Raw genomic sequence first — 26,006 nt, forward strand, 5'->3', positions numbered from 1 at the left:
ATGCTGGGACTTTAATGCCAAGTCACAGCAGGGCATAAACAACATGCAACCCGGCTTCATCACCATGCAGATCATCATTCCCTCCATCTCTCCACACAAAAAAATCTATGGCGATCAGAGTGCTGCCAAATAAGGCAAGAATTCCATTATTTGGCAGGATGCACCATGCAGGGTCAGGTCTACAAAATCCTGAGTGGTGTAGAACGAGCAGAAGTGAATCAAATTTTTTACTTGTTCCAAAAGTATAAAGACTAGGGGAGACTCAAGGAAGTTTACACGGAAATATTTTAAAACAAATCGGAGGAAGTATTTTTTCACTCAACAAATAGTTACGCTATGGAACTCTTTGCCAGAGGATGTAGTAACAGCAGTTAGCGAATCTGGGTTTAAAAAAAAAAAAGAGGTTTGGACGGAATCCTGGAGGAAAAGTCCATGGTCTGCTATGGGGAAGCCACTGCTTGCCCTGGGACTGGTAGCATGGAATGTTGTCTCTATTTGGGTTTCTGCCAGGTACTTGTGACCTGGATTAGCCACTGCTGGAAAACAGGATACAGGGCTGGATGGACCATTGGCTTGACCCAGTATGGCTGTTCTTATGTGCTACTATCTCCTGACTGTAAGGTATGCTGGGGGTGAGGGGACCCACTGGATTACTGGGGATTTTTTTTTTCCTGGGAGTGGGATCTGAGGAGGTTGGAAAAGGGGATAAAAGTCTACTAGACCAATAATCTGTGTGTGTGGGAGGGGGAATGTGAAGGGGCTAACAAGAATTATTTTTTTTAATTCTTATTTATTATCCCTGAGGCAACTAATCGGTTTGCACTTTCTATTCCAGGTACTGTCCATAATGGGCTCACAATCTAAGTTATATATTGTACCTGGGGCAATCGAGGGTTAAGTGACTTGCCCAGGGTCACACGGAGCATCCGGTTCCCCAGGATCTCAACCCACTGCTGACCATCAGGCAGTAGGGGAACTGAACCCGGTTCCCCAGGTCTGCAATCCACTACATTAACCAGTAGGTCACTCCTCCACTCCAGGACAGAAAATTAACAGATAAGAATACATTTCATCTACCACCCTTATCCTACTAGACCAATCCAGACAACCAAAATGTACCAAAGCTCCGAGGACCTCAGATGGGATGAAGATCATGTTGTTACACACTTTACTACTCCCTCACTACAGGTATCTCCACTATGATGCTCTAACATGGGAAGAGTGATGCCTAAGAGGGTGTAGAACCCATAAACTCATTCACTACCACTTAGGTTTGCCATTCTATTAAAGAAGGCAGTCCAGAACCACTGGATTCCTCAGAATAACCTTAGACCCCCCCCCCTTCCCCCATCTAATAGCTCTCAACTACAAACCCATTAAATTGCAATCCATAAGGTTTCCAGACCTGTGACCTTGCATACCACAGATTGAAGAGTCGCAGCCAACACCGTTGGCACTGCTCCATCTTTCTGCTGTCAAGTGTCACTAAACATCTGGATAAAAAGTGAGGCAGTTGATGTAGTTTATTCTAGATGTTCAGAAAGCTTTTGACGAAGTCTCTTTATGAGATATTCCTAAGAGAGTTAAAAAGCCACGGGATAGTAGCCAACGCTCCATCCAGTTTCCAATCCACACTAGGACAGGTCAAATGGACATTTCTCTCAGTAGAGGAAGATGAACACCCCAGGGGTCTGTACTGAGACCAGTGCATTGTAACATATATAAATTATCTGGAAATGGGAATGAAGAGTGAGGTGACTGGAGTGGAGGAGTGGCCTAGTGGTTAGGGTGGTGGACTTTGGTCCTGAGGAACTGAGTTTGATTCCCACTTCAGGCACAGGCAGCTCCTTGTGACTCTGGGCAAGTCACTTAACCCTCCATTGCCCCATGTAAGCCGCATTGAGCCTGCCATGAGTGGGAAAGCGCAGGGTACAAATGTAACAAAAATAAATATAAAAAAATAAATTACATCTGCAGATGACACAAAACTATTCAAGTTGTTACACTGCATACAGACTGCAAGAAATTGCGAGAGGACCTTGTGAAGCTGAAAGGCTGGGCATCCAAATGGCAGATGAAAGTTAAAAGTGAACAAGTGCAAAATGAAGCAAACTGGGAAGAGTAACCCAAATTATAGCTACACGATGCTAAGTTCCACATTCTGTAACAAACACAATAAGTGAAAGTTAAGCAGTCACTTAGACAAAAATCACTATTCTTATTTATTTTGGGTGTCTTGGAATACCATCATTCGCAAATAGCATCACAGCTGTTTACGGAACAGTAAGTGACTGAAAAAACAATAACGGAACACTTAAGGCCTAGGGGGAAAGAAAAAAAAAAAGGAACTCTGGCAATAACATACAGGATTTCTGAACAGAAGGAAAAGCCCTGCTGAAATAACCAGGTTTTAAAGGACGGCCTTGAACGTCTTGAAGTGTGAGTGGGAATGAGTTCCACAAAGTAGGGGCCACATAGTGAAAATATGCTGCTTTTCCGTTTAACAGTTACTATCCGGAGTGGTAACCTAGTATAACATTTAGTTTGCTCTTTTGTTGTCATTAAACTGCATAAGACGTCCAGCCAAGATGACGGCAGAAAAAGACCTGCATGGTCCATCCAGTCTGCCCAAGACAAACTCATGTGTATACCTTACCTTGAATTGCACCTGTCTCTCCCAGGGCCCAGACTGTACAAGTCTGCCCAGCAGTTTTTCCCGCCTCCCAACCACCTGTCCCGCCTCCCATCACCGGCTCTGGCACAGACCATACAAGTCTGCCCTCCCCTATTCTCGCCTCCGAACCACCAACCCCTCTTCCCACCTGCTCCGCCACCCAATTTTAGCTAAGCTTCTGAGGATCCATTCCTTTTGCACAGGATTCCTTTATGCATATCCCATGCATGTTTGAATTCCGTTACCGTTTTCATCTCCACCACCTCCCGCGGGAGGGCATTCCAAGCATCCACCACCCTCTCCATGAAAAAATACTTCCTGACATCTTTCCTGAGTCTGCCCCCCTTCAATCTCATTTCATGTCCTCTCGTTCTACCATTTCATCCCCCCCCACCACTTTTTTTATCGTCCATCTGGGCCCACTCAACTTGCTCATTATGAAAGCTGTGCAGAGAGACCAATGTTCTGAAAATGAGTAGAGATGAATTTGGAGTTTCCTATATTTATGCTGATCACTGGCAACTAACCACATTATGCCTGTATGCAGAGATCTGTGTCAGTGTTTTATATATCTTTTCTGAGTGCATTATCGGCACACATCATGGTGGGGAGAGGAAGGACCGTGGTACGATGCTTCATAGACACTGATAATCAAGAAAAAATATCAACCTGAGCAAGATCAATGAAGAGAGCACCAAGAAGCTCTCGGATAGATGATTCTCATAACCCAAAATGAGACAAGTCGTAGAAGTACCGGAACATGGTGTTAGGTAAACATACAGCAAGGTTGTAACCAACCATGAAGTACCAAGGTCAGTGCCCATGGTAGCAACAGAGTACTAACAAACAGTATAGACTGTTGCTTGGTTCAGATCCTATCAGACAGGCAAGAGGTATCATTGTACACGATGTGAAAAGTAGCTGAGAAATCCAGAGGTACTAGCACCAAAGCAAATCCCCCGTCTCGGATTCTGTGAAGATCAACTACTGCAGTAGGGGATACAAGGACCGCTTGTTCCATAACTGGGTCTGAATCCACATTCATATGGATGTAGCCAATCATTGCATTCAACACAGATTGTTTGATCTATAAATTTTCCTAGAAATAGGATGTCAGGTAAAGGCTGGTATCGCTCAAGCTTGTCCTGGAAGGTTGTTCTTTAGCAAAGGATGCGCCACTGCCCTTTTTATTCTATTCATTAGTCTTAAAAAAGGTCCCAAAGTGGTTTACAAAAATTAAAATAAAAGATACATTAGTAAACAAAACAAAAAAAAAAGTAGAAAAGGCAGAGTGGCTTCAATTATCAATAAAGTTATACGGTTTTAAACATTTTCTAAATGTAAGATAGGTGGCCTCAGGAACGGCATTTTTCCAAGTTAAAACCACCCTATAAGAGAAAGATAACTCAAGCATCTCTTTTGAGCAAACACCTTTACAAGAGGGATACTTTAAAAAACCTAGAGCATCTACTGGGACGTTTACCCGTAGGGAAAGATACCATTGTCAAAAACCTCTCTGGCGTGACCTCTCGAACGATTTAAAACACAAAGCAGGAGCCTTTGAAATCTATTCTCCTCTCCAACAGATGCAAATGTAATTCCCTCAGCAGTGGTGAGACCTGATCAAATCTAGACTTCTGAAAGATCACACAGGTAGCCGTGTTCTGCACTAATTGCAATCTTCTTCGCAAACCCGATAAAATTCCAATGTACAGTGAGTTACAATAATCCAGATGACAATATTAAATATCGAGTCAAGATTGCAAAAGGATGTTGTTCAAAAAGCGCCTGCACAGATCTCAATTATCTTAAAGAAACATGTTTGAACTACATTATTCACTTGTGGTTGAAAAGCGAGGAGGGAATCCAAAGTTATGCCCCAAACTTTTCAGGTACCTTTTTAATACTGTTGGTAGTTTCCCATTAGAAAGAGGTGTTCACGATAACTGCTGTATTATCTTTGATGGGCAGGGGTCGAGGTAGCAGGTCATTCTTGAAGACCTGTTAGAACTTTGACAAGACCCTCCTTTATTATTGGGGTCAAAGAGCCCCATATGTCTGTGTGAGGAGGAGGAGGCATGGAGCCTCGCCTATAAATTTCTGGCAGCAACTTAATTTTGTTGATAACACAGCATAATTGATGCAGTTCAGTTTTGACTGGGCAGGCTGGTTCAATTATGGGAGGCTGCAGTAGGTTGTTTACTATGCTGAACAGGTGCTTGGTTGAATTGGCAGCCTGTTCACTACATTGAGAGAAATATTTTTTGGCTGCTGCTAAGACTCAGTAGAACTTTGTCATCTGATTCCTACAGTTGTCTGTCCTCATCCAGGCAAGATTCACGGAATCTTCTTTCTGGTTTCCTTCCTTCACGCTTAAGGATTCAAAGTTCTGGACAGAACCAAGGTGAGTGTTTGTGAGTGAAACATAAGACCTTTTTTTAGTGGTGCACTTTTCTCTAGGGCAAGGGTTCTCAACCCAGTCTGGTTTTCAAGATATCCTCAATGAATATGCATGAGATAGATTTGCATATAATGGAGGCAGTGTATGCAAATCTCTCTTATCACATTCACTGTGGATATTTTGAAAACCAGACTTGCTTGGCGCGTCCCAAGGACTGGGTTGATAACCCCTGCTCTAGGGTCTTAGCCAAGGGTGTATTCCAAATATCAACCTGCCCCGACACTGTCTTTTAGTCCAAGGCCTCTAGGAAATTCTCAACAGTCAGCTTTTAATGGTCTATGATGTCCTTTCAAACTCTGGGAAGACCATTTGTTTCAGGTGGTCACTTAGAGAAAACTTGATTAGAAATTGGTCTGTGGATGACAGGGGTGTTATTTCAATACTCCTAAACACTACACCGGTTACCTCTAACAACATAGACACCCCATCCACAACCAACTTAGCGAAACATTTTAACGAAAAAATTTTAAAACTCAGACGCATGATACCTCCAAATACCACCGATTATACAAGCATCCTTGAATGCCTTGATCCAAAACCTGGGGAATACCCAGCAGATCGCTCATGGACCAACTTCGACAAAATCTCAGCAGATGAACTCTCACATTGGCTTTAAAAATATGGCAAGTCTCAATGCAAACTAGACATCTGCCCTATTAGCCTAACAAGAGCTGCCCCTAAACAATTCAAGAAAGACCTCACGGACCAAATAAACCACAGACTCCAAAACGGTTTATTCCCCACGAAAAAAGGAAACATCCTACTCACTCCACTGCAAAAAGACATTAAGAAAAGCACAATGGACCTAACCAATTATCAACCAGTGGCATCTATTCCGCTCATAACCAAAATAATGGAGGGCATAGCTACGAAACAATTCACTGATTATCTAACTAAATACTCAATTCTACATGAGTCACAATCAGGATTTCGATCAAATCAAAGCACCGAAACTTTACTCATTCAAAAAAACAATTGCTACTGGTAAGAACATACTCGTATTACAATTTGACATGTCAAGCGCCTTCGACATGGTTGATCATGGAATACTACTTCATATACTAGAATACTTCGGAGTCGGAAGCCCAGTCCTCAAGTGGTTCGAGGGGTTCCTCACCACCAGATCCTACCAAGTAATAACAGACACCGAAAGATCACCTCCATGGATACCAGAATGCGGAGTTCCTCAAGGATCCCCCCTCTCACCAACCATCTTCAACTTAATGATGATACCTCTAGCCAAACTCTTAGCCGATCAAAACCTTAACCCTTACATATATGCAGACGATGTCACGATCTACATCCCGTTCAAATACAATCTAAATGAAATCACCAATGAGATCAACCAAAGCTTCAGAACCTTGCATAGCTGGGCAGATTCATTCCAGCTAAAACTCAACGCAGAAAAAACTCAATGCCTAGTACTCAATTCTCAATACAACACAAACAATTACTCCACTATAACCACACCATACTGCACCCTTCCTATTTCAGAAAACCTGAAGATTCTTGGAGTTACCATCGACCGAAACCTCACTCTCGATACCCAAGTGAAGAGCACGACAAAAAAGATGTTCCACTCGATGTGGAAACTCCCGAGAAACATTTTCCACACCTTGGTACAATCTATGGTAATTAGTCACCTGGATTACTGTAACACTCTGTACGCTGGCTGCAAAGAACAGACTATCAAGAAACTCCAAACAGCCCAAAATACCGCAGCCAGACTCATATTTGGAAAGATCAAATACGAAAGCGCGAAACCCTTAAGAGAGAAACTTCACTGGCTTCCACTCAAGGAACGAATCGAATTCAAGATCTGCACAATCGTACACAAGATCATTCATGCAGATGCCCCACTGTACATGTTTAACCTTGTGGACCTACCGCCCAGAAATGCCAAGAGATCAGCCGCAAATTCCTCAATCTGAACTTCCCCAGCTGTAAAGGACTTATAATATAAGCAAGCATACGCCACTACCTTCTCCTACAGAAGCACACAGATATGGAATGGGTTACCCCCAGCCCTAAAAACTATGGACAATCTAAGCAACTTTCGCAAATCTCTGAAAACACATCTCTTCAATAGAGCCTACAAAAAGACCCCTTAAAGACACAAAACACAAAGATTCCATCTTCTCTAATTTCTCATCTATCCTCTGTTTACTTTTGATTGTTTCCAATATCCTGTCATGACTTTGTCATTACAACACTCTGTAAGCCACATTGAGCCTGCAAATAGGTGGGAAAATGTGGGGTACAAATGCAATAAATAAATAAAATACTGATACCTCACTATTCTGAGATGTCCCACTCCTCTTGTGCTTGAAAATCTCAGTTTGGTGGGAGGTGAAGAACTCATGCACAAGAGGAGTGGGACTTGGAGGTGATCATATGTGATGATCTTAAGATGACCATACAGGCGGAAAAGGCTGCAACATTTTGTATGGTCTGAGTTCTGAAGTATGTGTGTCCCCCTAGATATATTATATTGCAGTTAATTGAGTTGAAATAATAGTAAGGATTGTACTACCAATCTAAACAATTCTGGTTGCAAATAATTTATTACTTTTTAATTTCCACAATGTTGAAAATGTTCACATAATTACAGCATTTATTTCCAGATAAGGTTAATTCACAGATCTAAAGTAATGTCAATCTAAAATGGTAGCTCTCATCAGCAATTATTAGTTTTTGCTCAGTTTCTGAATATAATTGTGTCCCAAAATATTAAAAATTCCCCCCCCCCCCCCGTCTACTACGTCAGGCTAGCGGCTGCCACACAGCAATGATGACACAGCACATTCAAAGTGAATGGACTGTGTCAGCATTAGCATGGCTTAGTAAAAACAGGGGGGGGGTTAGTTCTCTTTTGTAAAAATTTTGTTTGTTTGTTTGTTACATTTGTACCCCGTGCTTTCCGACTCATGGCAGGCTCAATGCGGCGGGCAATGGAGGGTTAAGTGATTTGCCCAGAGTCACAAGGAGCTGCCTGTGCCGGGAATCGAACTCAGTTCCTCAGTTCCCCAGGACCAAAGTCCACCACATGAGATGCTGCCCAATATTCAAGTAATTCAAAGCATTTCTGAATTAGCAGAACTGCAGCTTCCAAAGAATGAACCCGGAATCGGTTCTGCAATATTGTCCACTTGAATGCAGATTTTTAAACCCTTCAGTCTCCGTTAAAGTCCCCAGAGAAAAACATCATCAAATTAAGAAGCACTGGAGATAATAGAGAGCCCTGAGAAACTGCAAAAGACAATCTTCAAGCCTCAGACAACTTCACTCCGTAGAACGACAAGAAACTCCTGAACCATTTCCAGTGATTCTAATCACACTTAAAATAGATCGGAAAATAGAATGTTGAAAGCACTGGATAAGTGAAACTGCACGTGAACTGACCGTTTCCCTACACATATTAACAACCTGACTTCAGAAGTCAAAGACGCAACTACTGTTTCCGTACTATGGTCACTGTGAAACTCTGATTGACAACGGCACAGATCAAAGCATTCAGGTATTCCACCAACTGTTTTACCACTTGGCCCATCATTAGCTTGACAAACAAAGGAATGGAGACCATGGATCTATAATTAGTAATCTTGCTAAAACCTATTTATGTATTTATTTTAATTATAAGAGTAAGAATTATTCTACCTGAAGCTTTGAGGAAGGTACCTTCAGAGAACTACTACTACTACTTAACATTTCTAGAGCGCTACTAGGGTTGTGCAGCGCTGTACAAATTAACAAAAAAGGACGGTCCCTGCTCAAAGGAGCTTACAATCTAAAGGACAAAATGTCAAGTTGGGGCAGTCTAAATTTCCTGAGTAGAGATGTAGAGGTTAGGTGCCGAAGGCGACGTTGAAGAGGTGGGCTTTGAGCAAGGACTTGAAGATGGGTAGGGAGGGGGCCTGGCGTATGGGTTCAGGGAGTTTGTTCCAAGCATGGGGTGAGGTGAGCAGCAAGGCCAGAGCCTGGAGTTGGCAGTGGTGGAGAAGGGTACTGAAAGGAGGGATTTGTCTTGAGAGCGGAGGTTTCGGGTAGGAACGTAAGGGGAGATGAGGGTAGAGAGGTAAGGAGGGGCTGCAGATCGAGTGCATTCGTAGGTTAGGAGGAGAAGCTTGAACTGTATGCGGTACCTGATCGGAAGCCAGTGAAGTGACTTGAGGAGAGGGGTGATATGAGTATATCGGTCGAGGCGGAAGATAAGACGGGCAGCAGAGTTCTGCACGGACTGAAGGGGGGATAGATGGCTGAGTGGGAGGCCAGTGAGGAGTAGGTTGCAGTAGTCAAGGCGAGAGGTAATGAGAGAGTGGATGAGAGTTCAGGTGGTGTGCTCAGATAGGAAAGGGCGAATTTTGCTGATGTTATAGAGGAAGAAGCTAAGGGTTTTTTTTTTTTTTTTTACTAAGGCGCGCTCACGTTTTTAGCCCGTACTGAGCTAAACGTTAGAGATGCCCATAGGAATACATTGGCGTCTCTAACATTTAGCGTGCACCTCATTTTTAGCCCGGTCTAAAAACGTGAGCACGCCTTAGTGAAAGATCCCCTAAAGCTCTTTTGAAATTTAGGGTGGCGTTGCTCATTAAAATGGAGTGTAAATGTCATACGAGCAATAGGTATTAACAAATTTTTAAAATAAGGTTATCCATATTGTGATACTGATAAAGAAAGTACATGATTTAAATTCAGTAGATCATAAGTTGAGGTAAAAGAGGATTTAGATGGGCAGATGTTGGGTGGATTGTGTGAGAAGTGTTTTAGGTGTGCTTGGGTGGTTTGGGGGATGATTGGTGTCATTGGTCTCTTTGTTAAACTGTACAGCGCTGCGTAACCCTAGTAGCGCTCTAGAAATGTTAAGTAGTAGTAGTATTGAGGATGACTTTTGTAAGCTTTGTTAAAGAGGTGTGTTTCCAGAGCATAACACACCAGTCTCCTCTGCCTGTTCCTACAATAACTCTCTTCATTTCCCGCCACAGGCTTAAATCAAATCCCATGCCTACATGCTACTTTTAAATATTTCATTAAAGGATAAGCTTTAACGAACAGCTGTTGCTTTAAAAGTCTCTTAAATTGTATCATACATTCAAACATGCAATGTTTGATATCACAGACATGAATGTTTCACTTACACTCCCTCTTTCGAAGGTTCAAGTCACTTTACGATTTTAAACTGATTCCAGATGATTTGGGCATTTGGTGACAGCTATGGGCTGAGTATTTCTATGATATTTTCACATCACACATACTACATCAACAAAAACATCAGTTACAGTATGACTACTTAAATCATCTGATTCTTGATAAAAACTGACAGTAATTTTCAACGGTATTAGATGAGGGTGGGTAGTGTCGTAATTACCGGTAGGCGCTGATGGTTTGCAAGGTCTGCACTTTATGCTGTGATGATGGATCTTGACTCAGCCATCACATATACATTTATTTGACTGATGTGTGAACTGAGCACCCTTTAAAATTTTTCCAAAAATTTCTACGAAAAACGTTAAAGATTTGGCATGTGAAAGTGTATAAGTGGATTATTGTTATAATGATTACATTTAATGGTTAATTAGTTTTTTCCCCAAGTATTTAGTTTATGGTCTTACTTTACATGGACCTAGGCTACACCAGACTTTACTAGTCTCTATTGGGATATTCTAACCAGCATTTTCCAAGTAGGTTTTAAAAGGTACCTTACTCTGAAACATGAGTTCTGATTGACTGTCAGTTTTCACCCAAGATTTTACTTTAAAACCTTCCCCTTTTTAAATTATAGCAGGTGTCTGGTTCTGCATTGGTTGAAGTGGAGTCTGTTCTTTCTCAAAAAGCTCCCTCTTGCCCAATTCTAACAAATCTAAAGCCCTCTTCCCTGTGGCACTCTCTCCCACCCAGTTAGATTCAGAAACTCTGTCTGCTGCTTTGGTCCTGCGCTAGGACAATTTCCGACACTACCAACCTCGAGGCTCTGGATTTCAACTTTACACCTTAAAGCCTAAATCTGGCTTCTATCCACTTTGTGGAATTTTGCCAGATAATTGTGACCTGCATTGGTCATTGGTAGAAAGAGAACACAGGATCTAATGGACTTTTGGTTTGACCCAGTATCGAGTTATGTTCCCACACTTTCCGATGTTGCTGGTACACCTTGTACTCAATGGCCAGTTTCTCCACAGCACTCTCTCTACCTCTATCTAGGCAATGCATTACGTTTCACACTTTGCACCATACAGAAGGCAATTCCAGCCCACTAGCCACTCAGCAATTTACTTAACTTAATGGTTAGAGCAGCAGGCTGAGAACCAGGGAAACTAAGGATAAAATCTCAACGACAAGCAGCCTAGTAATTAGTGCAGCAGACTTTGATCCTGGGGAACTGGGTTCGATTCCCACTGCAGCTCCTTGTGACTCTGGGCAAGTCACTTAACCCTCCATTGCCCCTGGTACAAAATAAGTACCTGAATATATGTAAACCGCTTTGAATGTAGTTGCAAAAAACCTCAGAAAGGCGGTATATCAAGTCCCATTTACCTTTCCCCCTTTCCCTTATGACATCACAATATCAGAAGTGAACCAAGTATCGGGCAATCAAGCCATTGTGACATCACTGATGAGTTTGGCTCTTATTGGTGGAATGAGTGGAGGAGTAGCCTAGTGGTTAGTGCAGTGGACTTTGATCCTGGGGAAATGGGTTCGATTCCCACTGCAGCTCCTTGTGACTCTGGGCAAGTCACTTAACCCGTCATCATCCCAGGTACAAATAAGTACCTGTATACACTATGTAAACCGCTTTGAATGTAGGTGCAAAGAAAAACAGGAAGTATATCAAGTCCCATTTCCCTTGTGATCTTGGACACTTGAAGGAGTGGCCTAGTGGTTAGGGTGGTGGACTTTGGTCCTGAGGAACTGAGTTCGATTCCCACTTCAGGCACAGGCAGCTCCTTGTGACTCTGGGCAAGTCACTTAACCCTCCATTGCCCCTGTAAGCCGCATTGAGCCTGCCATGAGTAGGAAAGCGCGGGGTACAAATGTAACAAAAAAAAACATTCATTGCCTTAAGTACAAAATTAGATTTTAAGCCCTTTGGGGACAGGGTGAAACCCACTGCACCTGAACATAACTCTCTCTCAGCCCCTTTTCCTCTCCAAGGTAGCACAAGAGATGCCAGACTGGATACAGGACCTCTCTATAGTCTTAAGAAGACAAGAATAGCCATATTGGGTCATACCGATGGTCCATCTAGCCCAGTATTAAACTGTGGCCAATTCAGTTCACAAGTACCCGAGAGAATCCCAAAGAGTAGCAAGATTCATGCTACAGATCCCGAGGACAAGAAGTGGCTTTCCTCATTTTTATCTCAATAGCAGACTATAGACTTTTCCTCCAGGAACATGTCCAAACCTTTTTTAAACCCAGATACACTAACCGCTGATACCATATCCTCTGGCAACAAGTTCCAGAGCTTAACTATTCATTGAGTCACAAAACATTTCCTCCTGTTCAGAATTGCACACAATACTCACGGTGTGGCAGCATCATGGAGCGATAGAGTCATTATAATATCCTTTGTCTTACTTTCTATCACTTTCATTGTAATTCCTAGCATTCTGTTTGCTTTCCTGGCCACCTCAACATACTGGACAGAAGATTGCTGTCCAAGATGACACCTAGATTTTTTTCTTGGGTGCTGACTCCTAGGGTGCAACCTAGCATCAAATAATTATGATTTGGACTATTCTGGCTAGTATGCATCACTTTGTACTTGTCCACATTAAATCTCATCTGCCAACTGGATGCCCAGTCTTCCAACTTCTTAAGGTCTTCTTGCAATTTTTCACAATCCACATGCGTTTGAACAACTTTAAATAGTTTTGCGTCATCTCCAAATTTAATCACCTCACTCGTCATTCCCATTTCCAGATCATTAATATGTTAAATACTACAGGTCCCTGGGGCACTCCACTATTCACCCTCCTCCACTGAGAGAATGGGCCATTGAATCCTGCCCTCTGTTTTCTAGTCATCAACCAATTTCTAATCCACAACATTGTCTCCTATCCTTTCCCGAAGGGAAGACAACATATAATTACCTACTGTTCCTTTTTATTCAAAAAGTTCCTATCACTGGATGCCAATCAACTCTCTAAAAATGAAATACAGTTTTTATAATAATGTATTTGTTACAAAATGCTCTAAATGAATTTAAATAACTGTTCACTTTTTTTCTTGACTAGGTTTATTTGTAATATAACTTCTTACTTATATGTGAGCCACATTGAACTGATACTACTTTTTGGCACATGTAGGCTATAAACACCAGTAAATAAAATCCCGTGGGTTTTTAATTTTCTCAGGAGTCTCTCATGAGGGACTTTGTCAAACAATGTTCAGTGATTTTGTTTTTTGTAATAGTGCTGGGTAAAATAGTGGAAACTGATGCTTACTGGTCTGTAATTTCCCAGATCACTCCTTGATCCCTTTTTAAAAATAGGCATTACATTGGCCACCTTCCAATCTTCAAGTAGTATGGAGAATTTTAATGACAGGTTGCAGATCTGCTATTTCATATTTGAGTTTTCAGTACCCCGGGGTGTATATCATCCAGTCCAGGTGATTCACTACTCATTAATTTGTCAATTTGGCTCAGTACATCTTCTAGGTTCACCGAGATATCTTTCAGTTCCTCTGCATCGTCACCCTTGAAAATCATCTCTGGTACAGGTCGACCTCTTACATCTTCCTCAGTAAAGACCAAGGCAAAGAATTCATTCAGCCTCTCTGTTATGGCCCTGTCCTCCCCGAGTGCCCCTTTTATAAGAACATAAAGAGTAGCCACACTGGGTCAGACCAATGGTCCATCTAGCCCAGTATCCTGTTTTCCAACAGTGGCGAAGCCAGGTCACAAGTACCTGGCAGAAACTCAAATCACGGCAACACGCCATACTACAAATCCCAGGGCAAGCAGTTGTTTCTTCGACTCCCTGATGACCTAAGAGGCCCACGCATTCCCTCATAGGCTTTCTGATATACCTGAAAAGGTTATTGCGATGAGTTTTTGCCTCAGAGGCAAGTTTCTCTTCATATTCTCTTTTGGCCTTCTTTATCAATGCTTTGTATCTAACTTGGCAGTGCTTATGTTGCTCCTTGTTTTCATTTGGATCTTCTTTCCACCTTCTGAAAGATGTTCTTTTGGCTCTAATAGCCTCTCACCTCCCCCTCTAACATGATGGCTGTTTGTTCTTCCTTCCACCTTTGTTAATACGTAGAATATATCTGGACTGGTCTTCCAAAATGGTATTTTTAAACATCCTTGCCTGATTTAAAGTCCCAACCTTTGCAGTTGAGCCTTTCAACTTTTTTAAAAAGCTTTTTCCTCATTTTATTATAGTTACCCTTTCAAAAATTAAATGCTGATACAGTAGATTTCCTTTGTGATTGCACTTAGTCATTAAGTCAAATTTGAACATGTTACGATTACTGTTTCCCAGTGGACCCAACACTTATCTCGTGTATTAAGTCTACATTCCACTAAGGACTAGCCCTAAAATAGCTCCCCTTCTTGTCAGGTCCTGGACCAGTGGCTCTAAGAGAAGCAGTCATTTATTATGTGTAGGAATATTACCTCCCTACACAGTAACATAGTAGATGACGGCAGAAAAAGACCTGCATGGTCCATCCAGTCCGCCCAACAAGATAAATTCATATGTGCTACTTTTTATTTGTACCTGTCCTCTTCAGGGCACAGACCGTATAAGTCTGCCCAGCACTATCCCCGTCTCCCAACCACCAGTCCCGCCTCCCACCACCAGTTCTGGCACAGACCGTATAAGTCTGCCCAGCACTATCCCCGCCTCCCACCACCGGCTCTGGCACAGACCATATAAGTCTGCCCAGCACCATCTCCCGCCACCGGCTTTGCCACCCAATCTCGGCTAAGCTCCTTAGGATCCATTCCTTCTGAACAGGATTCCTTTATGTTTATCCCACGCATGCTTGAATTCTGTTACCATTTTCGTTTCCACCACCTCCCGCGGGAGGGCATTCCAAGCATCCACTTCTCTCTCCGTGAAAAAAATACTTCCTGACATTTTTTTTGAGTCTGCCCCCCTTCAATTTCATTTCATGTTCTCTTGTTCTACTGCCTTCGCATCTCCAAAAAAGGTCCGTTTGCAGATTAATACCTTTCAAATATTTGAATGTCCGTATCATATCACCCCTGTTTCTCCTTTCCTCCAGAGTATATGTGTAGGAATATTACCTCCCTAGCACTTCACCAGTCAATATTGAAGTACTTGAATCAGTGGCGTAGCCACAGGTTGACCAGGGCCCACCCATTTATGGCTCAGGCCCACCCAACAGCTTTTTTTCTTCAAGTGCACGTGCCTTCCGTTTGAAGCTTTATATTCTTCTGGTGAAAGGTCTCTTAGAAGCTAGTGGAATGCGAGTAGCCTCTTCAGAGCTGAAGGGAAGCTACGATGCTGCACTCGCTATACTGTCAACTCAAGGAGACAGCTGGGATTAGGAACCGATCTTGGTCATGCATGACCGAGGCAGGAGACATACCTCCTTGAACTTGTCATTTATTCTTACTCCACACACTCTGTTTCTACTCCAACACTTTCACTCACTCCACATCCACTCTCTCTCCCACTTATGGAAAAACAAGGATGTGTTCATTTGATACCAAATATCAGTCAAATTTATATGCTTTTATACTGCATAGATGCCTCAGGTTGTTCGGTTTTGATGCATATTTTAGTATTAAACACAATAAAGAGATTTGAACTTAAGAATTGCCTTTGCCCTTCTTCCTCTACTGCTCCAAGACATGAATTATTTGCTCTCATGCAGCAGCACTGTAGTATCCTGTGCTGTCCAAAGCAAGACAGCAAAGTACCAAGCAACAGCGGAGAATGAGGCTAGATTATAATCACCCATCAGCAGTCCTGAATAAGAAAGATAAGAGACAGCAGTAGCAGTCAATCTCTCAACATCCCCTGCCTCTTGTATCTGCCAGTACAACGTCACAGAAAACAGGGAACTCCACAGAAAGGGGTCAAAGTTGCATCCTCTAACCAGAGAATCAAAAGAAATGCGATTGCCCAAAGACAATCCCATAACTATGACACCTTTAGTTACTAGAAGCACCATAATAACCTGCTTTTCTTTTCCTACTACTGTGCAGCTACAGTGAAGATGCAAGCTAGGCCCCATCTTTGGGGGGAATCAACACTATATCTACAAACAATAAAAAAAACAAAACACTGAAACAGCAAAAGAAAAATAATTTTAGTTTAAAACAATTTTTATTGATGACATTTCCAAACATATAAATCCAACATTGTAAATAATATGAACAAATTTTGTTTGATTTAGACCAACATCGTCATCGATTTTCATCGATTTTTCAAACTTTTGTATGTAATCTGATAATAAAGTTATCAAAAACAGCATCCATTAATTCCCAACGTAATATAACATCCTAGCACATCCCTTAACAAATCTACAGATTATTAGATGGAGAATCTCATCAGGAATTAAGATGTCCCCCTCCCCTCCACGTCCATTATCCCGTTCAACTTATTGTAGTTCTTCCCTCCCCCCCTTCCCCCCCTTGAAGCATCAGTTCCTTAGTCACAGGGATGTAAGGCCACCTTTTTTATGTTACAGAGTTTGTCATGTAGGAATGCGAGGGTCCCCCAACCTGTTAATAATATTGCTACGGGCGCAGGGCGCAAGGGCTTGTATATAGTTTTTCCAAGTAAGATATAATTCCTTTTGTCTTTTGAATCGCAAAGCGACAGCTCGGACTTCCATCAACAATAAGGCATGAAGTCTATTACGCCATTGCCAGTATGTCGGAGGCTCCTGTGTAACCCAATTGACCAGTATGCATTTTTTCCCCACTAAGCAGGCCTTATATACCAACATATTATGGTGGACAGCACCAGCCCCATGCATGTTGTCCATCCCCAATAGGGCTTGTTCCGGTTTCAGCAAAATGTTCTTATGTTCCAAGTATCCCAAGAACCTAAATATTTTAGTCCAGAACTACTGGATTTCCCGGCACTCCCACAGAGCATGATAATATGTGCAGGGCGCACTTCCACATCTCCCACAAGTTGGTTCTCCCACCCCTCCCATTTTAAAAAGCCGTGATTTAGATGTATAGGCCCTAAAAATCACCCTTCCTTGACATTCTCTTAGTTCTGCGCTATCTATTAAAAGAAAAATAATTTTAATTATAGTTGGTCAGCAAAAGCTAAAATATGGATAAGAACGTTTTAGTATTTTAAACTAGCCAGTTAAAAAAAAAAACGACTAATATACATTAACTAAATCATGTCACGTTTACTTTCCAGAATAGCAAAGCAAAAAACAAAAAAGAAACCTATACACATATATATATCAGGTTTTTTTTTAATGCATAAACTACTTGCAAGCAGGAAAAGAATTCCGAAAGCCCAAGTCACGCGCAGCGTGGGACACACGCACTCGACTGCTGCCGTCCGTCACGCGCCGAGCGAGCAGCACCTTCTCTTCACGCGCAGCCACGAGCGCCTCCTCCTCCCCCCTCCCCCACGGGCTGCTCTCTCTCTCTTCCCCTCTCCCCCTCCTCCTCCGCCCACGCTCCGACATCTCTCCCTCCTTCGTCCTACCTTCCAACTTCCTTAAGGCCACCTACGGCCGACCCCAGACTTCTTCTCCTCTGCTGCGGCCCGTTCCCTGTGACGCAACTCCTTTCCCTCGGCCGCGGCCCACCCCCTTTTCATGCCACTTCCGGTTTCCGGGAGGTCAGGACGCGGCCGAAAGCAGGAAGTTGCGCTGGGGGGGAGGGGGGGGGGCGGAGATAAAACAGGAGACGAAGTGACGTCAAAACGTTGAAGTCAATTCGGTCGAGCTCTGTTTCCTCTTTCCCGCGCAGCCGTCATCGCCAGTACACTCAAAACAAATCAAGCAAACCTATATCAGCTGCTGCGTCCAGGTTGTCGTTCTTTATTGTAGAATCTCCAATAGTAGCAACATTCCATGTAGAATCTCCAATGGTATCTATTTTACTGTCATAGTAATGCTTGAATGTTTTCACTTATATACACTGTCAGCTAGCACATTTGCTTATTTCCGATCTGAGGAAGAAGGGCAACCTTCGAAAGCTAATCAAGAAATGTATTAAGTTATGTCCAATAAAAAAGGTATCATCTTATTTTCTTTTCCATGTTTTATTTCGTTTGATTTCTATAGATTCTACATGGAATGTTGCTATTCCACTAGCAACATTCCATGTAGAAGTCGGCCCTTGTAGATCAGCAATGTGGCCGCGCAGGCTTCTGCTTCAGTGAGTACGTGCAGGACGTCAGACTCACAGAAACAGAAGCCTGCGCAGCCTTCTACATGGAATGTTGCTAGTGGAATAGCAACATTCCATGTAGAATCTCCAATAGTAGCAACATTCCATGTAGAATCTCCAATGGTATCTATTTTACTGTCATAGTAATGCTTGAATGTTTTCACTTATATACACTGTCAGCTAGCACATTTGCTTATTTCCGATCTGAGGAAGAAGGGCAACCTTCGAAAGCTAATCAAGAAATGTATTAAGTTATGTCCAATAAAAAAAGGTATCATCTTATTTTCTTTTCCTGTTTTATTTTGTTTGATTTCTATTGATAGCAGATAATGGAAAAGGTGCCGGTACTCAGTACCCCCAAGTACCCCCTCAATAAAAGCCCTGAGTGAAGTAATGTGACAAGGTACGTGTCTGTAGCCAGAAGAAAGCTAGACTGCATAGAGTGGTCGTAACAGATGACAACCTGGTGAGCTAGGGAGTACACTGCAAGGGCAATGGACCATCGGGAAAGTGGTCTCTGAGGGAAGGCACATGGGTCTCCAGGCTATTGATAAGCCAAAGTCATCCGCTGAGCTCTTAGGTTCTTTCTCCCAAGCCTTGTCTGTCTGGGTGACATGGAACTATGCCACCATCAACAAGCAGGTAGGGACCAGGAGTGTAGTGGTTGCCCTGGAAGTGGTATGGCTGTGTTGTTGGGCAGAGAACAAGTTGTTAGCTCTCTTGGTAGCTCAAGTAGTTGGTTTGGAGAATGTGCAGGCAGTTTTTCTCAGCCACAGCTTTCTGGATACAGGGGAGTGGGAGCTGAGTCAGAAAACCTTCAGTCTCATGGATCGTTGGGGGGTTCCTTTGTTGCGATCTGATGGCCTCAAGGTGGAATGCAAAATGCGAGCTGAGTTCCAGCCATAGAAGGGAGGCCAGAGCCACAGGAATAGATCACTGGTTACCCCAGTGGCCTTGCAGGAAACCCATTTATGTGTCCCCCCCCCTGGCCTCTGATTAGCAGAGTGCTGCAGAAGACAGCAAGACATCCATTGCTGGTGATTTAGTGGCACTGGATTGGCCATAATTCCCATAGTACACATACTTCCAATACCTCTGGAGGGTCCCCCCTTTTTTCATTTACCTAGGACCCCAAGTAAAGGGCCCCATCTTCATGAAGGATACAGCTCCCTTCTTCCTTATGGCTTGCTCCTTGAAAGGGCATTGACAGAAAAATAAAGGTTACTCCATGTTGATTGTTGAGACCCTGCTACAGTCTTGGAGATGCTCCACCTCTATGGCTTGCATACAAGTGTGGAGCCTGACAACTGGTGTCCGAGAGATGTGCTTCACCATGGAATGCACCGCTGCCTGCTATTTTGGCTTGTCTAGAGTAGGGTTTAGAGCATAGTTGAGCCCTTAACTCCTTGAGAGTCCAGGTGGCAGTTCTCTCTTGCTTCTTGGGCAAAGTCCAGGGCTCGGCCTTGGCAGCCCACTCAGATGTGATGAGGTTCTTGTGGGGAGTCAGACATCTCCGTCCTTCTTTGAGAGCTGCTCTTTTCCAGTGGGACTTTAACTTCATCTTTAATGTCCTGGGTGGACCAGGGGGACCCCCCTTTGAGCTTATAAAGCATGCTACCCTTAAGGATCTTATTCTGAAGACGGTGTTTCTAGTGGTGATTTGTTCGGCCAGATGGGTAGTTGCAGGCTTTATGCTGTAGATATCTCTACCTATCTTTTTTGGAGTACTCAGTTTTAATCAGGAGTGTTCCAGCCTTTTCATCTTAGTCAGGTGGTGGTTCTGCCAGTCTTTGTGCAGAGGGGGGCGGTGTTTGGCTATTTGAAGGTGACTAATCACTCTTGCAAGTCCAACTAGCTCTTTCTGCTGTCTCAGGGACTGCTCAAGGGGGCTGGGGGTGGCATTCAAGGCCTCCATAGAGTGCTGGATTAAAATGCAGTTCAGGCAGCTTAAATAGTGAGGTGCAAAGTTGTTGTACTGGGGCTCCAAGCTCATTCACCCCGAGCCCAGGCAGCATCCTGGGCAGAGGCACAGGCCATTCCACCAGAAATTTGCTGAGCGACAAACTGGTTTTTGCTGTATTTCTTCATAAAGCATTAAAAGATAGATGTCCTGGCTAAACAGCAGGGCAGTATTCAGGGGCCTTGTCTTCCCCCTACCGTTAAGGGACTGCCCTTATACATTCCTTTGGTGTGGGCTGGTCTCGTGAGACAATAAGAAAGGTGAAATTTATTCATGCCTGTTAATTTCCTTTCTTTGAGTCCTATTAAACTAGTCCAGAACCTGCCCTGGAAGACTGCAGTAGTAAGGGTTGTTTAGGATTTTCACTCTGCTCCTTCCTTGCTTGCTTTTAAAGTAGAGTATGATGGTCATTAATTACAGTGTTCTGCAGAGGTTTTCACTATGGGGAAAGTTGTTTGTTTTTGTTTTTTTTTTGTCTGGATTCTATACTGTTTGGGCAAAGCAATACTGAAGGATTCCAGCAGGTGCCAGCTCTTATACTGGTGATGTCACTGTTTCTATCTATTGGTCAGGAAGGGACACAACACATTGGTATGGACTGGTCTAACAGGACTCAAAAAAGGAAATTAATAGGTATGAATAAATTTCACCTTTCATTTTATTCTTAGTTTGTTCTAAAGGTTTGGTTTACTTTGAGACAGTGGTCAGGCCTTAAGTCTTTCTTGGCTGATTTGTCTTGCTGTGTTCTTTAAATTTGCTGTTATTGAGTTCTTTGGAAATTCTTACGGTATTTCACGGTCTGCAAAGAATGTGGTTTTCTGCGGAATGCTGCTGGGCTTTCCTGGTACTACAACACTTTAGTGCAGTATGAGAGACTGTCTAGTATGGTCTACTTGAAAGGCAATTTGATCAACTAAATATAGGACCATATTCCACCAACATATGCTATAGGTTTGTAGACCCCCGAAACAGGCTTACGTGCTGAAACACGGCCACGTCGGTTCCTTGAAGTTTTGATTTTGTTACTATATTAAAGGTCCTATACACTGAACGTCGAATGTCCTCGTTTTTCTCTTCTTGACTTCTTTGTTTGCACATCTGTGATGTTTGGACTTTCTCCTTCGTTTTATTTTCTTTTTCATCCTTGCTTGTAAAAAGCAGTTGAATTCAAGGGAGTTTGGGACAAGTACATAAGTTCTCTAAGGGAGTAATAGGGAGAGTAGATGGCAGGGAATGGGTAGACTGGATAGGCCATATGGTCTTTATCTGTCTACATTGTTTTAATGTTTCTATCAGATATGATCACCCCCACGTCCTGTTCTTTCATACACGGAAGTACTTTACTTTCTATACTATACCGGTGGTGGGAGGCGGGGATAGTGCTGGGCAGACTTATATGGTCTGTGCCAGAGCCGGTGGTGGGAGGCGGGACTGGTGGTTGGGAGGTGGGGATAGTGCTGGACAGACTTGTACGGTCTGTGCCAGAGCCGGTGGTGGGAGGCGGGACTGGTGGTTGGGAGGTGGGGATGGTGCTGGGCAGACTTATACGGTCTGTGCCAGAGCCGGTGGTGGGAGGCGGGGCTAGTGGTTGGGAGGTGGGGATAGTGCTGGACAGACTTGTACGGTCTGTGCCAGAGCCGGTGGTGGGAGGCGGGACTGGTGGTTGGGAGGTGGGGATGGTGCTGGGCAGACTTATACGGTCTGTGCCAGAGCCGGTGGTGGGAGGCGGGGATAGTGCTGGACAGACTTGTACGGTCTGTGCCAGAGCTGGTGGTGGGAGGCAGGGATAGTGCTGGGCAGACTTATACGGTCTGTGCCAGAGCCAGTGGTTGGGAGGAGGGGCTGGTGGTTTGGAGGTGGGGATAGTGCTGGACAGACTTATACGGTCTGTGCCAGAGCCAGTGGTTGGGAGACAGGGCTGGTGGTTGGGAGGTGAGGATAGTGCTGGGCAGACTTATACGGTCTGTGCCAGAGCCGGTGGTTGGGAGGAGGGGCTGGTGGTTGGGAGGCGGGGATAGTGCTGGGCAGACTTATACGGTCTGTGCCCTGAAGAGCACAGGTACAAATCAAAGTAGGGTATACACAAAAAGTAGCACACATGAGTTGTCTTGTTAGGCAGACTGGATGGACCGTGCAGGTCTTTTTTTCTGCCGTCATCTACTATGTTACTATCCAGCTTATAATCGAAAGTAATCGCCGGCTAATTCCTGATACAAATCGGGATATGGCCGGTGATTTCACAAAAGTGGCGAAAAGCGTATAATCGAAAGCTACATTTGTGATAGCTTCGCCGCTTTCCCTTCGCCTCGCCGGCGAAAGTTCAAAGGGGCATGTTGGCGGCAAAGCAAAGGCGGGACATGGGCAGGCTTGGGCGTGGCTACCAGATGGCCGGCTTTCGCGGATAATGGAAAAATAAAACCCGGCGATGAGCAGTATTTCGCCGGGTTTACTTGGTCCATTTATTTTCACGACCAAGCCTCAAAAAGGTGCCCCAACTGACCAGATGACCACCGGAGGGAATGGGGGATGACCTCCCCTTACTCCCCCAGTGGTCGCCAACCCCCTCTCACACTAAAATTATTAAAATACAAACCTTTTTTGCCAGCCTGTATGCCAGCCTCAAATGTCATACCCAGCACCCTGACAGCAGTATGCAGGTCCCTGGAACAGTTGTTGTTGGTTGCAGTGGACTGCAGAAAGGCAGAGCCAGGCCCATCCCCCCCCCCCCCCCCACCTGTTCCACTGTGGTGGGTAATGTTGAGCCCTACCAAACCCCTCAAAACCCACTGTACCCACATGTAGGTGCTCTCCTTCAGCCCTTAGGGCTAGGGTAATGGTGCACACTTGTGGGCAGTGGGTTTTGGGGGGGATTTGGGGGACTCAGCACACAAGGGAAGGGTGCTATGCACCTGGAAGCTAATTTGGTTATTTATAAAAGATGTTTGAAGTGCCCCCTAGGGTGCCCGGTTGGTGTCCTGGCATGTGAGGGGGACCATTGCACTACAAATGCTGGCTCCTCCCACGGCCAAATGCCTTGGATTTCGCCGGGTTTGAGATCGCCGGCAGTTTTTTCCATTATCGCGGAAAAACAAAAGTGGCAATCTCAAACCCGGCGAAATCCAAGGCATTTCGCCGGCCCACACCGTATTATCAAAAAAAAAGATGGCCGTGCATCTTTTTTGAAAATACGGTTCCGGCCAGCTGTTGCGCCGCCGCCAAAATAGATCGCCGGCGACCTATTTCGCCGGCGCCGTTCGATTATTCCCCTCCACGTTACTATACCATTCCTTTTGTACTCAAATGCATGACCTTGCATTTTTTAGTATTAAAACTTAGCTGCCAAATTTTAGACTGCTCTTCAAGTTTTGCCTACCCTATTGCAGATTTTGGTACTATCCACATCAAAGCAAACCTTTCCAGACAGCCCTCCTGCAATATCCCTCACAAAAATATTAAAAAGAGAAAGACTAAGGACAGATCTCTGTGGCACTCCACTGGTGACTTCCCTTTTCCTCAGTGCGAACTCTACCACTACCCTTTATACCTTCCATTCAACCAGTTTCTAACCTGATAGGTCACATTAAGGCCCTTACCATGGGCACTCAGTTTGTATATGGGTTGCCTATGTTGAACCATGTCAAAGGGTTTGCTAAAATGTAAGTTCACTACTTCTAGAGCTCTCCCTCAATCCAACTGTCTGGTCACGTAATCAAAGAAATACAACAGATTTGTCCATTCTTCCATTTACATCTTTGCTTTCCTGACTACTTTACCAGATTATCTTATCTTTTCCAGATATTGTTGTCTGTCAACCCTAACGTACTTTGCACCTAGTTCCTGCTTCATACCTGGTTTATGCTCCACATTCAGTTCCATGCTGCTTGGTTCTTGTGCTATGCCTACCTTGCACCTAGCTGCACCATATACACTCTGCTCAGGTAGATGCATAGCCAGACTGCACAAAATTTAGCTACACCCTACCCTACTGTGTGTGTTCCTCCCCCACCCCCACCCCCACCCCCCGTGACTCAAATATTTTTGTCTAGCAGCAGGGTTCCAAAGCCCTGCCAGCTGAAGAGGTCCTCCACTGGCAAGACTTTCTATTGTCTGCCACTGCCACCACACTGGCCTCCCTTCCCCCATGCCTATTTTGAGGGGGGGTGGCCATGACAACTGATAGCAAGTGTTACCGGTGGCGGACCTGTTTGGCTGGCGGGACTTGGAGATCTCCACCAACCATACCAGCAGATGCCCAGTGCTAGAATTTTAGGGGGCCTGAACTCAAAGCGAGGGGGCCCAGCCCCTGAGGCCCCCTTGTGGCTATGCCACTGGGGAAAGTCCTGACAACTGACTGCATTGGAGCCAGCTCTTCCTCCAGCCTGCATACCGTGCCTCAGCTTCTAAGGCTTACGATTACATTGCATGGCGGTCTCACTCACTATAAACTCCAGCTGCTGCTTCCTCCGTACCTCAGCCTCTAGTGCAGGAACAACTCTGAGGGCCTTTGGGATGGGGTTTTCAAAGGTCAAAGCTCCAATGGTTCAGACTTCGACTACTCTGTCTGCTCAGTCTATAATATACAAGCTGTGTCTGTCCCAGGGGCTACTACTTAGCATTTCTATAGCGCTGCCAGGGTTACTCAGCGCTGTACAAGTTTAAACATGGGGAAGGACAGTCCCTGCTCAAGAGAGCTTACAATCTAAAGGTTACAAACTATGTAGTCAGTGTAGGTATCATGAATAGGGAAGGTGGTTAGGTGCCAAAAGCAAGGGAGAAGAGATGGGCTTTGAGTAAGGACTTGAAAATGGGCAGGGAGGGCGCATTGCGTATGGGCTCAGGAAGTCTGTTCCAGGCATAAGGTGATGCGAGGCAGAAGGGGCAGAGTCTGGAGTTAGTGGTGGTGGAGAAGGGTACAGAAAGGAATGATTTGTCCTGAGAACGGAGGTTACGGGTGGGAACATATAGGGAGAGGAGGGTAGAGAGGTAATGGGGGGCTGCAGATTGAGTGAAGGTCAATAGGAGAAGCTTGAACTGTATACGGTAGTGGATCGGGAGCCAGTGAAGCAACTTGAGCAGAGGGGTGATATGAGAGTATCGGTTCACGCAGTAGATAAGACGTGCGGCGGAATTTTGGACAGATTGAAGGGGGGATAGGTGGCTAAGCGGGAGGCCAGCGAGGAGAAGGTTGCAATAGTCAAGACGAGAGGTAACGAGCGAGTGGACGAGGGTTTAGGTGGTCTGTTCAGAGAGGAATGGGCGAATTTTGCTAATATTATAGAGGAAGAAGCGACAGGTCTTAGCTGTCTGCTGGATATGGGCAGAGAAGGAGAGGGAGGAGTCAAAAATGACTCCGAGATTGCGGGCTGAAGAGAGGGGCTGTAATCCTACTGAATTTGTGATATCAAAGACTCATGTCCCTCTCAGACCCACTCCTCCTAGAATAAGGCAGGATTATAATAAGCAGGACCTCCAGCTACCACAGTACTTCAATATCCCAAAATCGTATGCATTTTTATTTGTTTGATTTCAGGCATATGGCAAATGAGATTTATGTACTCTATTC

General features: G+C 44.2%; 1 protein-coding gene across 4 annotated transcripts in view; it reads right to left on the reverse strand.

The window, feature by feature from the left end:
* The window catches only part of PHF20 (PHD finger protein 20), an 88,418-nt gene extending 70,532 nt beyond the window's left edge, over window positions 1-17,886 (reverse strand). For all 4 annotated transcript variants that reach the window (XM_030211562.1, XM_030211561.1, XM_030211563.1 and 1 more), the window contains exon 1: window positions 17,795-17,886. The gene's annotated coding sequence lies outside the window, so the exon portion shown is untranslated. The remainder of the gene's footprint in view (window positions 1-17,794) is intronic.
* Between the last annotated feature and the right edge of the window lie 8,120 nt (window positions 17,887-26,006).

This window comes from Microcaecilia unicolor, chromosome 8 (assembly GCF_901765095.1).
Source record: "Microcaecilia unicolor chromosome 8, aMicUni1.1, whole genome shotgun sequence".
NCBI lineage: Eukaryota > Metazoa > Chordata > Amphibia > Gymnophiona > Siphonopidae > Microcaecilia > Microcaecilia unicolor.